Source organism: Herpailurus yagouaroundi, unplaced genomic scaffold, assembly GCF_014898765.1.
Source record: "Herpailurus yagouaroundi ecotype Mexico unplaced genomic scaffold, PumYag 28, whole genome shotgun sequence".
Classification (NCBI taxonomy): Eukaryota; Metazoa; Chordata; class Mammalia; order Carnivora; family Felidae; genus Herpailurus; species Herpailurus yagouaroundi.
In genome coordinates, this window is record NW_024412376.1 from 100,505,273 (window position 1) to 100,520,930 (window position 15,658).

A 15,658-nucleotide genomic window follows, 5' to 3' on the forward strand; every position below is an offset into this window, starting at 1 on the left:
CAACAACAGCATGATAACAGCAAATCCACAAAAAGTTACACTCCTCTCACTGGGGGGGCGGGGGAAGTGGGATGTCCAGAGTAGTCAACCACTTCTGTTGTGTGATTCGACCTGGTGACTTTCTAACGTGGTTTGGGAGGCCAAAGGTGAGTTTGCAGCCTGCAGTGAGGTCAGCGTGGCTGGCTGCCCTCCCGGCATCCTCATCGCAGCCAGAAGCGCTTTCCCTCCAACTGAGTGTGAGGATGGTACATGGTGACAGATTAGAGCTCACAACCTTTGCCGTCTACCAAGGCATGACTACAGTCCAGTCATGTCAGGGAATGATTGATTCCCTTCAACTAGAAATAATTGGGGGTGCCTGGCAGGCTCAGTCGGTCGGGCGCCCGACTTCGGCTCAGGTCATGATCTTGTGGTTTGTGGGTTCAAGTCCCGCGTCAGGCTCTGTCCTACAGCTTGGAGCCCGGAGACCGCTTTGGATTCTGTGTCTCCTCTCTCTCTGCCCCTCCCCTGCTCATACTCTATGTCTATCTCTCTCTCTCAAAAATAAATAAACCTTAAAAAAATTTTTTTAATAAAAATAATTTGAGTTAGCTTTTGTTTTTAATTATAAACAGTACATTAATTCGTTATTGGTGAAGGTATGGAGAAATGAGTGCTCCCTAAATTTTTGGTGATACAAGCTTCCTGGAAGAAAATGAGATTATGTGTATCGATATTTAAAGGGAAGTACAACTGGCCCATGAACAATATGGGAGTTAGGGCTCCTGACCCCCTGCATGGTTGAAAATCAGCATAGAACTTTTGACTCTCCCAAAATGTGACTACTAATAGCCTACTATGGACTTTGAAGCCTTACTGATAACGTAAATAGTCAATTAACACATATTCTGTATGTAAATAAAAATAAATAAATGTAAATAAATAAAGTAAGCTAGAGAAAAGAAAATGATATAAGAAAAATCATAAGAGAAAATACATCCGCAGTACTGTACTGTGTTGGAAAAGATCTGCCTATCAATGGATCTGTGCAGTTCAAACTCATGTTGTTTAAGGGTCAACTGTAATTAGAGAAGCAGCTGTAACTATAATCTGTCCATTTCTCATCAGCCACTGCCAAGTCCCTGGTCTAGGCCTCTCACCTGCTTTTCCAAACTCGAATCCAGGTTGATGACCCCTGACTCTTCAGTCTGTACTCAAGAAACAGTCAGAGGACACCACACTTCTTGTCACACCCTCTGATGACTTCTCCTCTTCTTTAAATAAAAACCAAGACCTTACAACAGCCTTACAAGGCCTCCTCCTCCCATTTCCTACCCCCAAATATTTCAGACTTCATCTTTTGCTTCTTTTCTCTCTGTTGGTTCCACTCCAGCTAGATCAGCCTCCGTGCAGTTCCTGAACTCACCAGGCATGCTTCTGCCCCAGGGCCTTGGTACTTGTTCCCTTATCCTGGAAAGCTCGCGCCCTCTCTGTCCTACCTCCACCCCATTTTCATCAACTTCAAATCTTTTCTCAAAAGCCATCCTCTTGGTGAGGCTTGATTTTTGTTTGTTTCTTTGTTTGTTTTGGGTTTTTTTGCCCACCCTAACATCTCAGTGTTCCCTCGCTTCCTATTCTCTTTCCTACTCACTTTTCTCCCCAGCATTTATCAACCCATCACCCTCTGATATGCTGTATAGTTGACAGCTTTTGTTTAAATTTTTTTTTCAACATTTATTTATTTTTGGGACAGAGAGAGACAGAGCATGAATGGGGGGGAGGGGCAGAGAGAGAGGGAGACACAGAATCGGAAACAGGCTCCAGGCTCTGAGCCATCAGCCCAGAGCCTGACGCGGGGCTCGAACTCACGGACCGCGAGATCGTGACCTGGCTGAAGTCGGACGCTTAACTGACTGCGCCACCCAGGCGCCCCGACAGCTTTTGTTTAAATAGCATGTAGAAGAGTGACCCCACATAACTCTGGGACACCTAGGGAGTAACCAGGCAGCTGATCTCTGAGTTATAGGAACTAATAAAAGAATTTATAAATGCCATTAAAAAATTAATTTGCTTGCTTTTTTAATGACCTCTCCCTGTAGAAAGAGCTATAATTGATATTTATATATGTTGTGACTAATACCTCTGGAAGGGAAAAACAATTAGCCACTATGAAAGATAATCATTCATTAATTTGAGCTCTTCTTGTGTCTTCCTGATGGGGATCATATCCTGGTGTTAGATGGGCTCTGGATCTTTCTGCGAAATATGAGACATAAAAAATGTGAATTCTTATGTGCAAATTAAAACATACTATAACTAGGGTACCTGGGTGTCTCAGTCGGTTAAGTGTCCGACTTAAGCTCAGGTTATGATCTCACGGTTTGTGGGTTCGAGCCCTGCATCAGGCTCCATGCTGACAGCTCGGAGCCTGGAGGCTGCTTTTGATTCTGTGTCTCCTTTCTCTGTTCCTCCCCTGCTTGCTCTCTCTCTCTCTCAAAAATAAACATTAAAAAACCAAAATAAATAAAATAAAATCAAACATACTATAACGAATACAGACATCTTCTTAAAATCCTATTCAAAGAGGGGGCGCCTGGGTGGCGCAGTCGGTTAAGCGTCCGACTGCAGCCAGGTCACGATCTCGCAGTCCGTGAGTTCGAGCCCCGCGTCGGGCTCTGGGCTGATGGTTCGGAGCCTGGAGCCTGTTTCTGATTCTGTGTCTCCCTCTCTCTCTGCTCCTCCCCCGTTCATGCTCTGTCTCTCTCTGTCCCAAAAATAAATAAAAACGTTGAAAAAAAATTTTTAAAGAATTTAACCATTTGCTTTTCTGGATAACTAAATTGTATAGCTTCAGCCATGCTCTGTCTCTCTCTGTCCCAAAAATAAATAAAAACGTTGAAAAAAAATTTTTAAAGAATTTAACCATTTGCTTTTCTGGATAACTAAATTGTATAGCTTCAGCCACAGCATTACCCCTATTTTGTTAATTTTGCAGTACTATGACTGATATATTCTTGTTTATAGCTTTCATTAATTGTAAACGTCTCAAACCCAAAGTGTATGTGTGTGTGGCGGGGAACGAATCTTCTCTTTCCCTTAGTCTATCTGGCAGTCAGGAACTCAGTACACAAATATTTCCAGATGTGTGCTGATGCTCGAGGTGCAGCACTGGGCGAGCTGCATAAGGACCCCTCCAGCATAATGAAGACAGAGGTTGGTAGAGAGCTGTGAGTGTTATGAAAGCGAGCAGAATGAGCCCTTGGAGTGTGCGACAGAGAGGGTCCCTCGGGTGGAGAGGTCAGGAAACACTTCTCTGAGAAGTGAGATTTAATTCTTGAATTTTCTTGGCAAAGGCAATGGAGAAGGAAGGACTTTTCAGACAGAGGGAACAGTATGTGCAGAGAAATACTCTAATGGAGCAAAAGGATGAAGTGTTCCAGAAGCAGAAAGAAAACCTGTAAGACTACAAAGGTGGACACGGTTGGAGTCCGGGTGAGGACTATTAGACTTGATCCTAAGGGTAAATGGAAGGCAGGAGAGTCTCCTATCAGAGGCCTGTTTGATCTGTGTGCCCTGTGGTCAGTCTCTGCAGCCTTTTGATTTTCTGACCATGTCCTTGCCTAATTGCTGTGCCGTTATGTAAGAACAATTCCAGACTCATTTTCCAGGACTTTAGGGGAACACATTAAATCCATTTTACTATCTATCATGTTTATTTGTAGGATATGAAATAGATTTTCAATAACACTTAAAGAACCTGCTAAGTAAGTAGGAAAAAAGTTCTATTTCACCTGTAGTATCTATACTCTTCCATGTTCTCCTACCAGACTCCATGTGAGGCAGTATGGGATAGCACTTAGAAGAGCATGGATTCTGGAGCTTGGGCTCAAAGTCCAGCTCAGTCACTTACCTCCTGGGCAGTGAACCTGGGCAGGTCACTTAATTTCTCTGAGCCTTGGTTCCAGCATTTGTGAAACAGGAGATAATAATAGGACCTCCTAGGCAGGGTGGCAACATAACTAATTATGCAAACTGTACGTTTGGGAGACAGAAGGGGGTGGTAGCGTAGGCTGATGTGTGTAGAGCGCTTAGAATGGTGTCCAGCGCATAGTAAGCCTGGCTATTGTCATTACTGAGATGCTTTCATTTATTCCGAAGAAGACTAGAATCGCCAGCTGATTGTAAACATCGACGTGGTTGGAAGGGACAATTGAGAATGTTTAAAACTCCATGAAACGGTGTCAGACTCGAACGTACCGTAACTTGAAGAGGATTATCTTTTCACTGAAAACTAAGCAAAGAAATAATAAATAAATAAACAAATAAATAAATAAATGCAAACTACAGCTGTGCTTAGAAAAACAAATACCTTTAGTGGCCAGTATTGGTTAAATGCTAATACAAGTACTTTTTAAAATGGGATTTAAAACCATCTGACTTACAGATCTGGGTGTTAATCTGTCGGAAGCATCCATCAGGTGTGCATTTCACTTAGTTCTGATTATTAAAATAATAATCACTGGTTATGGAAACTTTGAAAATGAAAAAAAGAAGGAAATGAAAGTCATTCATTCTCCTTCCACTAAAAGTCACCACCACTCACATTTTGCCATGTGCTCTTGCATGCAATATGCCACTTTTCTATATGCTTTCTCTTACGCACACACATGTAGGTAGATAGGCCTATCATCTATGTATGTATGTATGTATCTATCTGTCTATCTATCTATCTATCAACCATCTTTTCAATATTCAGATCATTCTATAAATGCATGTGTATTAGTTTCCTGGGGCTGCCAAAACCAAAGTACCACAAACTGGGTGTCTTCAAAAAAAAAAGAAATTTATTCTCCCAGTTCTGGAGGCTAGAAGCCTGAAATCAAAATACTGGCAGGACCACGCTCCCTTTGAAGAGCCTGGGAAAGGGTCCTTCCTTGACTCTTCCAGCTTCTGGTGGCGACCAGCGGTCCCTGGCTTCCTAACTTGTGGCAGCATCACTCTGGCCTCCGCCTCTGTCTTCATGTGGCCTCTTGCCCTGTGTGTCTGTGTCTCTGTATGCTCTCATGGCCTTTGTGCAAGGACACCAGTCACTGGAATGAAGGCCCAGCTTAGTCCACTATGACCACATCTTAACTAATTCCATCTGCAAATACCTTATTTTCAAACAAAGTCGTATTCCGAGGTTTCATATGGACTTGAATATTTGGGGGACACCATTCATCCCCCACACGGCATGTGATGAAGATACATGGCTGTCCCATGTAAGATGCATTATGGTCCCTCATCCTGTGGTAGCCCAAAACAAAATATTTGAGTCTCCTCTTACCAAGTCCAACGTAGTTTCCCTCCATACTTCCCCCTAGGAATGTCTGCTTACTTTCTGGGGTAGGACAGGATGTTTCTGACATCATCCAGGACCCAGGGAGGATAATCCAGTCTCCCTAGAATCATGGAGACTATGGTCTGGATTTAGCCACTTCACAGTGTGAAGTTTGACCTAAGAGTTGGCCACCAGACGGCCCCATTTTGTAAGGTCAGCATTCACACAGCCACTTCCTGAGCACATGCCTGTCTCCTAAGAACTGCCCTAGCATAGACTCATGTTTTCATACTTATGGGCCTAGAGTGATCACTGGCACTTGTTCACACAGTACACAACACACTACCAGTCCTACTTCTTTCCACACTCAAGGTGATTTCATTTCAAAAGACCCTTTGCCTTAACCTGACCATGAGCCTCAGGTTAGGGCCCTCGCAATCTACCCCAAAAGATTTCTCTAATGTTGAGTTTCAGGGTGGAGTCCTGTCAGTTTCCCTTCAGAAGACCCCTGGGCTCCTTGGGCAAATGAGAGCACCTCCTTCCTGGAACGATTTGCACTAGGAGGCACTGAGAGAGATACCTGGGCTCAGTCACACAAAACGTACTGTCCTTCCCTCAGGCAACAGCCGCCCGACTGCCTTCTTACATTTCAGAACAAGTTAAGGACTACTAAATAATTCTTCCCACAAAAAGGAAAGTATGTGTCAGGAGGCTGGTGTTCTCCTATAGACCTAGAGGTATCTGGCATAATTTTAATGTCCCTCCCCCCCAACTACCATCACCATGTGCTGCTTTTGAAAGTTAGCATCACATCATAATTTGCATACCACCCTCTCACAGAGATATACTATAACTTAGTTAACTGTTCCCATATTTTGATACATTTAAGGTGATTTCCCATCCTTAAATAACTTGGCTAAAAATCCCCATCCTCTTAATGAGTATTTATTATGCACTTACCAGGTGTCAGTCAATATTTTTGGCCCAAAGAGGCCAAAGGTCTTGTTTCTGAGGAGCTCACAATTTTGTGACAGAGAAGGAAGACAGGAAACCAGTACATGTGAAATGTGTGCCCTCATAATTGCAATGAAGAGAAATAAGGCGGAGCAAGGTGGTGGAGTCACAAGGGTTGCTATTCCAGATGGGATGAGTGGGAGGGGCCTTATCGAAAAGCTGGTTATGATACACGTGCCCATTCTGGTGAACTGGATCGGTTCTTTAAAAAGCACAGCAACATTCACATGAAGGTCTGTCTTTTTTGTTTTTATTGCTTGCTGGTTTCCTAACTGCATCACAAATGAATATAAATAAATTGGAGATCTTTCCATTAAGTGAGAGCACCACTTACATCAACATGAGTGCAGTTTGCACCCGCAAATAATGAATAAACTGGATTTAAAAGGTAACGGCTGCTCAAAAAACTACGATTAGTATTATGTCTAGTTGATGAAATATGGTGAGTGGCCAGATGAAAGGAGACATAGAAAGCTATGAAAAGCGGCTGCCAAACCATGTTCAGTTTTGATACGACTGCATCTATTTGTAACCTATTCTTTTTTCTGAAGCGATTTGACACCCTTTGCCCTTCAATAGTTTTGTCAACAAAATTGGTGCCAAATGAAGACCGGCAGAACTACCCAGACTCTAAAGGTGAGTCTTTCACAACTTATTACAACTTACTTACTAAAAAGACCCACTCTGCCTTCAAAATGCTGTCTTGGATATCACATACTTAAATGTTTTTGTTACACTAACAACCAAGCTCTTCACCATTTTATACTTTAGTTCGGTCATGCTGCAACATTTTGAGTAACCCGATGTTTAAATGTCCTGCACTTAATTTTATTTTCATTTGTTTTGTTTGTTTGTTGTTTTTGAGAGAGAGAGAGAGAGAGAGAGAGAGAGAGAGAAATTGTGTGCAAGCGGGGAGGGGGCAGAGAAAGAGAGGGAGAAAGAGAATTTTAAGCAGGCCCCACACCCAGTGCAGAACTCAATCTCATTACCATGAGATCATGACCTGAGCCGAAACCAAGAGTCGTATGCTTAACTGACCCACCCAGGTGCCTTCCTGCACTTAATTTTTAAAGTGTGTGTGTGTGTGTGTGTGTGTGTGTTCTGGTTATTGTCTAGTGTCGTGTAACAAATAACCCCAAAACTTCAGGGCTTAAAACAGCAATCATTTTACTGTGCTCACTTCCTGTGTAATAGGAATTTGGGCACGGTTTTGACTGGACAGTTCTTATGCCATTTGGTGCAACGACCACATCATTCGGTAGTATGCACCGAGGCTGTCACGGGGGTGGGCTGGCAGGTCCAGAAGAGCTTCATTCACATGCTTGACTCCTTGGTGGGGAAGACTGCCAGCACAGAGCCAAACACAAGGCTAGAACCCGTGAACTGCAAGATCATGACCTGAGCCGAAACCAAGGGTCAGGCGCTTAACTCAGGCACCCCAACCTATGTTATTTTAAATCAAACCTCAAACATATATTAATTCATCCATTAATGCTAAGTTGTAAAGTGACATGATGAACAAATGACAGAACAACTTTTAGAGGGAAAATCTATTCATTTCAAAGGCTTTTCTTTTATTAGTACCAAGTTGTTCTTACCTCTTAGAAGATGCCTTCTTGGGGCGCCTGGGTGGTTCAGTTCATTAAGCATCGACTCTGGATTTTGGCTCAGGTCATTTTCTCACAGTTTCATGAGTTCGAGCCCCGGGACAGGCTCTGCTCTGACTGTACTGAGCCTGCTCAAGATTCTCTCTCTCTGTCTGCCCCTCTCTCCCACTTGCGCTCTCTCTGTCTCTCTCAAAATAAATAAATACACATTAAAAAAAAAAGAAGATGATGACTTCCTTCCAAGAAATTACTAAGTATTTGAACAGCAAAGAGCGTCCACTTTCCTATGTAGCTTCTGATGAGACACGAACTGGACTAGGAGTCAGGAGACTTGGGTTAGTGTCTCAGCCACTGACCAGCTATGTGATAGTAGCTAAGTTGTACTGACTCCTCACTTGCAAGTCCACCTCCATCATTTCCATTCTGTTGTTATTCCTATTTTACAGATAGGCTTGGGAAGGGTCAGCAACCTGCCCAGGATCAAAGAATGGCAGAGGTAGAATCTTACCCAAATCATTTGGAGGCTCCATTTTCTCCTCCATCTGATGGAGTCCCAAATCCAGCCTGTTTCGTTGAAGATTAATATATTAAATGCTCAACAAACCTCTCTGAAAAAATTTCGAATTCTAATCACAAAAGCTTTTGAATCGATAACCCATTTTTATGGCTCAAAAATACAAACAATATAAAATGGTGAAGAATCTGTCTCACACTCTTATTCCTGTTTATCTTACTCCCCTTCCCATTCTGTACAAGAAACCATCCAATTATTATGTACTTATGCAAATCAATGAATAACGGGAATAGTGCATTCTTGTGTTCCCCTTTCTTCATATGTTCAGTCTCTATGGAAGATAATCCTGTGCCAGCAAATAGAGTTTCCTTGTCCTTTTTGGTAGCTGCCTAGTACCTTATGGTGTAGATGTAGCATTGTTTATTTAACAAGTTCCCTATTGATGGACATTAGATTTGTTTCCCAATCTTTTGCTATTGCAGACAACACAAGCACAGAATTTTATTTTTGTGGAAAAACAAAGATACAGAGTTCCTATGTGCTTATATTATAATAGTCAATAGGAAAAACTCTTAGTTCCCTGTTTTGTTCAGTGCTGTCATTCCTTACCCATTTTTGTTATTTAACACAAGACGAATTTTGTCAGGCTTAACTTAAAGAACATTTACCTTCTGGGGCGCCTGGGTGGCTCAGTTGGTTAAGCGTCTGACTCTTGTTTTCAGCTCAGGTCATGATCTCATGGTTTTGTGAGTTCAAAATCATGGGGTGAGATTCACCCCAATTGGGCTCTGTGCTGATGGTGCAGAACCTGCTTGGGATTCTCTCTCTCCCTTTCTCTCTTCCCCTCTACTGCTCACGCTGTCTCTGTCTCTCTTTAAGTAAATAAATAAACTTAAAAATTAAAAAAAAAAAAGAACCTATACCCTCTAATGGTGTCTTCTTATCAGGAACACCCGAGGGACCAGAGATTTAGAGCCCCGTGGATATATCACTGTCATTGTCACTTTTTACTAATCTTGTCCTGGGTTTGCTTATTTTAAAACTCTGCCTATACAACTAGATCCTTGTGAACATATTGGTCCAAGATCTTATTTATTAGAAGAACAGCTTCTAGAAAAATGTATCTTGGGATATGTGTTTCCTTTATCACAGTCCATACAATTATAAACCTATGCTGGATTGAGAAACGACATAATCCAGAGATGTCCATGATTGCTGACACAATTGAGGGAGGTAAGAAGCAAAATCCAAGGCAAAAGGCAGGTAGCTCATGATTTTAGAAGAACAGCTTCTCCCTATTTTCTTCTCTACTCTGTCCCAGATGAGGAGGAGATTCTAGAACTCCTTTTAAGTAGGTTGACTGTGTTGTGGCCTAAGTGGGTGTTATCAAAAACGTCCCCAGATTTCCTTCACCCCTCTTCTCTCTGTCCTTGTGTGAAAGCCTTCACTTTTACTTCTCTTTGTTACTGCCTAAAATTCCACCAATTACAGATTCACTTGGGCTAAAAGCACCTCATTTAAGAGGTAAACATCTTCAGTCATTCATGACTTAAAGTAAATTTACTTACTCAATTACCCTGTCCTGATACCCAATGTGGGTCAGCCATGTACTGAGGGCTGGAAGGCAGGGATGGGGGGAGGGGGGACGTGGGCAATGAGGTGGGATACTCATGGTAATTTTGGAATGGGGTTGGGAGAGACTAGTGGGAAGGGTGCGGCGGGGGAAAGACTCTGGGATGCCAGAATTGAAGAACTCTTCTGATCTCATTCTTCGAAGGGGAGTAAGTGGAGAAGAGAGACACGCAGAAGAGAAGTCTGCTGGGCCCCAAAGAGGCATTGTCCTTTCTGCAATCTTTCCCAAGAATAGCCCTGCTCATTGGGACACAATTACCAAGAATGCATCAATTGCTTCCTCAGGATCTTTCCTCTGTATTGTTTATTTGTGTTTACTATTCCAACTGTAAGTTGGAATCTAGAGATGGCGGAACAAGGTACAATCAGAAAGTGATACTGGTATATGTGGTTGTTTGGTTGGTAATACCCTCACTATCCTATTGGCACTGTGGTTTAGCCACAGAGTATTTTGTTTCATGGTTTGAATTTCAGAATTCTCACACATATCATTACGCCCACAGCAAGAACATGAAGAAACAACTTAAACTAGAGCGAAGATGTTTTTTAAGGGATGGAGTGAGGGGAAGAAAAGCAATACACACATTTTCAAAGAACTAAGTTAACAATTTCCAACATGATTCAACAGCACAGAGTCTCAGCTTCAAGCACATGTCAGTTCCCCATCCTCTCCTTTCCAAAGACTCCCCAAATGGCCTCAAGTCTTTAACAGAAGGTGCCAAGCTGCCCTATAAATGGCAAAGCCGCCTAATGCAACATCTGTGTTTTGACAGATCAACTTCTAGGAATCAGGGGGAGAAACATCGTGTGACACCATGTGCAACGAACCCTTCGTGAGCCTGACAGACATTAAGCAATAATGTGTCCTGCTTCCCAAACTTCACCTGTCAGAGGTTTTGTTTTTCATTTTGCTTTGTTTTGTTTTGATATCCGCATATATTCTCTGGTCTTCTTTGGGTTTTCACTCCTCTTCTGTGGCTCCTGGCCATAGCAAATACTGTACACAATCCTATCCTCCATCCTCTCCCCACATACCATAAATAGTATTTCTCCAACATCGACTCAATTTCTATTTTATATTTACATTGTACCTCATTCTCATGTGCCTTCTAGAAGACCCCCTGGCTGAGTTGCAGGAGGACAGATGGTGGCAAGTGCTTGTGGAGTATTTTAAGTAGCACTTGGACTCCTGTGGAGAACACGGGCCAAACTTCCGATGGCTTCTGACCAGGACTGCTTGGGTAAACTTGCTAATGGCATTTAACTTTCCTGTGCCTTGGTTTTTTCTTCTGTAAAATGAAATTCTAAGAAGTATATCACTTAAAAATAGTACTTAACATATAGCAATTTTGCACGTACCATCTCATTTGATCCTAAAATAACCCTGTTAGGGTGGGTATTTCTATCCACAAGCCAATTTGACCAGGTTTGCTGCAAATGTTCCTGATTCCGGGCCCTGCTAGGTGCCACAGACACTATTGGTTCCTCTACGCTTTTCCTTCCTTGCCAACAGAATTCTCATCTTCCAGGTGTCCCTCTCTCGGGATAAAAGACCCTCATCTAGCTCAGTGGTAAGCCCTGAACAACCCAAGTCAATCGTGACTTTATACTCTTTGCTAACGATTGTTCTTGAGGTGGCATATGACCCAGTTGTAGCTAATGAAACAGGAGATCAGGTCTGCTGGGGGGCTTCTGGGAAAGTCTTCTGGATCTAAGAAAGACACAGGTATGAGACATTCCTTCCAGACCTCAAGCCTGGGGTAGAGGCCTAGAACTGTGGAAGCCATCTTGTGACTATGTAGGGAACTAGCCCGGAAGAAAGTCAACAAGTTAGGATAACAGAGGGAAAAGACAGAAGAACAAAAGTCTTTGATGTTGGAGCCACTGAATTAAGCAAGCCTAGATACACCTACTTTAGGCCTCCATGTTCTGCATGGTATGTTTGAGTATTTTGGCTCCAAAGAGACCACTGAACCTGCACCCATATAAATTTAGTACTCACCTAAGGTCCCAAGCAACCTTGCCTGTGCATTAAAATCACCCTGGGGACGGGTGGCTCAGTTGGCTGAGTGTCCAACTTTGTCTCAGGTCATGATCTCACAGTTTGTGAGGTCGAGCTCCACCTCGGGCTCACTGCTGTCAGCACAGAGCCTGCTTTGGATCCTCTGCCCCCCTCTCTCTGCCCCTCCCCCACTTGTATTCTTTCAAAAGTAAACATTTTTTTTAAAAGAGGTTTAAAAAAAATCACCTGGGGAGATTCAAGACATGCTGGCCTTCACAGAGGTTCTGACACAATTGGTCTAGGCTAGGGTCTGCAATTTGACACTTTTTAAAAGTTTTCCAAGCAATTTTAAAGTGAGCACCGTTGGTCTAAAGACTCCAAAGGACACAGAAGATATATTTTAGGATACTTTTTCCTTCTTACCACTGTCCTGCCTCTCACCCCTCCCTCCCCCATCATGTTCTCAGCATCTCTCAAACAGGGAGATTATGCATCCTGGCTCGGCTGGGACAATCCTAGTTTATAACTGTTGCCATGATATAATTATCAGTTGCAAGCCCCCTTACCTTAAGAAATATCCTAATTTGCATGATTGGTCCCCTTACTTAAAAGGACTGTTGGAGCTAGTTTAATCAAGACTCTTAACACCTTTTCCCTATTTTGGATAAGTGCATGCCTATTCCAGGGTTGATAGGAGGCTTAAGTTTGCAAAGAACTCCATTGGCTTGCTGAAGTTTATAAGTGCTTCAGTCCCAACCCTGGAGGCTTTCAATTTCAGGTGGAAGACTGAAGGTTGCAAGAGAATCTCAGATGTCTTGTAGAAAGTTAAGTATTTCCTGAATTATTTTTAGGTGCTAAGCTATTTGTGTGCATGTAGTCCCATCTGAAGGAAGAGGAATGATCTAAATGATTTCCCTAGCTTCCCCCAAACCCCAGGATGTTCCGATAATGCACATTCTGCTGTAGCCCTTCAGAATTGGAAGAGGAAATTACACTATGAGAGCTGCTGAAGCAGAAGAGATCTCTTAATTTAAGATGCTGGAATGATATTCAAAGTGGAGAGCTGAAGCATGGAGCAAAGCAAGTTGAGAGGTAGGGAAAGCAAAAGATACTGAGTTGTTTTGCTATGACCTAATGAAGGTTTCAAACCTTGTGCAGGATTAGCTAAGGCACTTTGGAAATCGTGCAAATAGATTAGATGTGGGCATCAGAGCGGGTCAGCCCTATCTACCAGGGCAGCCAAATGGAGTCCGAATTTCACAGAGATCTGTCAAATCTTTGGGGGTGGGAAACAAACAGGATTTGGAGGATTGCTAGTTGGGCTCCAGGAAGTTACAATAAAAACTTGTAAACAGGAAGGGGCCATCAGAGCTACCCTCATTCTCTCAGGGAATACCTTAGATGTTTAGAGAGATCTAGATCACTCTGTGGGAGGGCAAAGCTAAAGGGCATGAGGACTCACTAGAAACACTGGTCAGTTTTTAAAGAAAAGGAATGCTTTAGAATAAGATAATGAAAGGTGCCATGTAAACTCCTGGGTTCTCTGACACAAGTCAAGAAGGAATTAGAAACTGGAAGAGCAAGTTTCTTGCTGTTGCCCCAGAAGCAATCGATCTCTCCTCTACCTCTAGGAGAGAAGCAGAGTCAACTTTAAGAATTGTTTCCATTATACACTGCTGTGTAACAAACTATCTCAAAACATAGGGGCTTAAACAAGAACCATTTCTTAGGTCAAGATTAGGCTGGGACACTTTGCCTTTGCTCCATGTAGCATCTTCTAGGACAGCGTGGCTGACTGAGGATCTATTTTCAGGCTGGCCCACTCCCAGAGCTGGCAGGTTGGGGCTGGCTGTCAGCTGAGAACTCAGCTGGGCCTAGAAGCCAGGGGCCTTGATTCTTTTCCACATGAACCTGTGGCTCCAAGTGGCTGTTTAGGAACCCTCACAGCATGGAGGCTGGGATCCAAGAGGGACAAATGAAGCTGACAGTCTTGGGGCACTTGGCTGGCTCAGTCAGTGGAGTGTGTGACTCCTGATCTTGGGGTTGTGAGTTCGAGCCCCACATTGGGTGTGGAGATTACTTAAAAGAACAAAAAGAAGTTAACAGTCTTATTAAAGGCAAGTGTCTGAATGGGACAGCATCACTTTTGTTGTATTCTGTTGATCAAAGCAGTCACAGGCCCAGCCCATATGCAGAGGGGTGAAGAAATAGGTCCCGCCTCTCAGTGATGAAAGTGACAAAGACCTTGCCTCCATCTTTAATACACTTCATGAGCCCTGGAAAAGGTCAGCCCTAACATGTCAGAACAAATGGCTATCAAAGGAGAACTTGCAGGTTGTCAATGAGAAAGTGTCTGGTCCTACAAGGAGGAAGGAAAAAGAAACTTAGAAAGTTTAATATTTTTGGTGATTTGCTGAGGAGGAAGAAGAGACAAAGGCGATTTTTATTATCATTGCTGTTGTAATTCACACTCCTGGTCTTGTTCCTAAATTTGTGCAGCCAGGGAAAGAATGCATACATATCTATACCCCAAAGCTTCAGAATTTAAGGTTAACATATGACTTAAACTATTTAATTCAAAAATCTTAAGTTAATATTTACTAACTTGAATGCTTACTTAAAATATTTACTATGTCCAAGAGAGTGTAATGCATGTTATATTAACTATCAAGTTTTACAAAACAAGATTTCTGTTCTCAAGGAGCTTTCAGTTGACTTAGCAAGCTTTGGTCAAGCATGTGCCAGATACCGTGGGAGGCGCTACCAGCTTGCAGATACAAAAATAGAAAACACCACTGTGGGGCGCCTGGGTGGCTCAGTGGGTTAAGCGTCGGACTTCGGCTCAGGTCACCATCTCATGGTCTGTGAGTTCGATCCCCGCGTCGGGCTCTGTGCTGACAGCTCAGGGCCTGGAGCCTGCTTCGGATTCTGTGTCTCCCTCTCTCTCTCTGTTCCTCCCGCGTTCATGCTCTGTCTCTCTCTGTCTCAAAAATAAAAATAAACATTAAAAAAAAAAAAAGAAAACACCACTGCATCTGCCTTCACACAGTTCAGAGTATAGTAGGGGAAAGAGATATGAACGTAATATTATCATGTCACATAATAAACCTGGCTTACGCTCTGTAAAAGATAAATAATATATGTGTATAATATAAAAAATGAAAATATACAATCCAAAGTGTTAATTATAGGATTATGAGGGGACCTTTCTTCTTTATACTTTGTTTTAAAAATTAACATTACTGGGGCGCCTGGGTGGCGCAGTCAGTTAAGCGTCCGACTTCAGCCAGGTCACGATCTCGCGGTCTGTGAGTTCGAGCCCCGCGTCAGGCTCTGGGCTGATGGCTCGGAGCCTGGAGCCTGTTTCCGATTCTGTGTCTCCCTCTCTCTCTGCCCCTCCCCCGTTCATGCTCTGTCTCTCTCTGTCCCAAAAATAAATAAAAAACGTTGAAAAAAAATTTAAAAATTAACATTACTTAAACAATTTTTTTAATTTATTATTTATTTTGAGAGAGAAAGAGAGCACTTGAGCAGGGGAGGGCAGAGAGAGAGAGAGAGAGAGAGAGAGAGAGAGAGAGAATCCCAAGCAG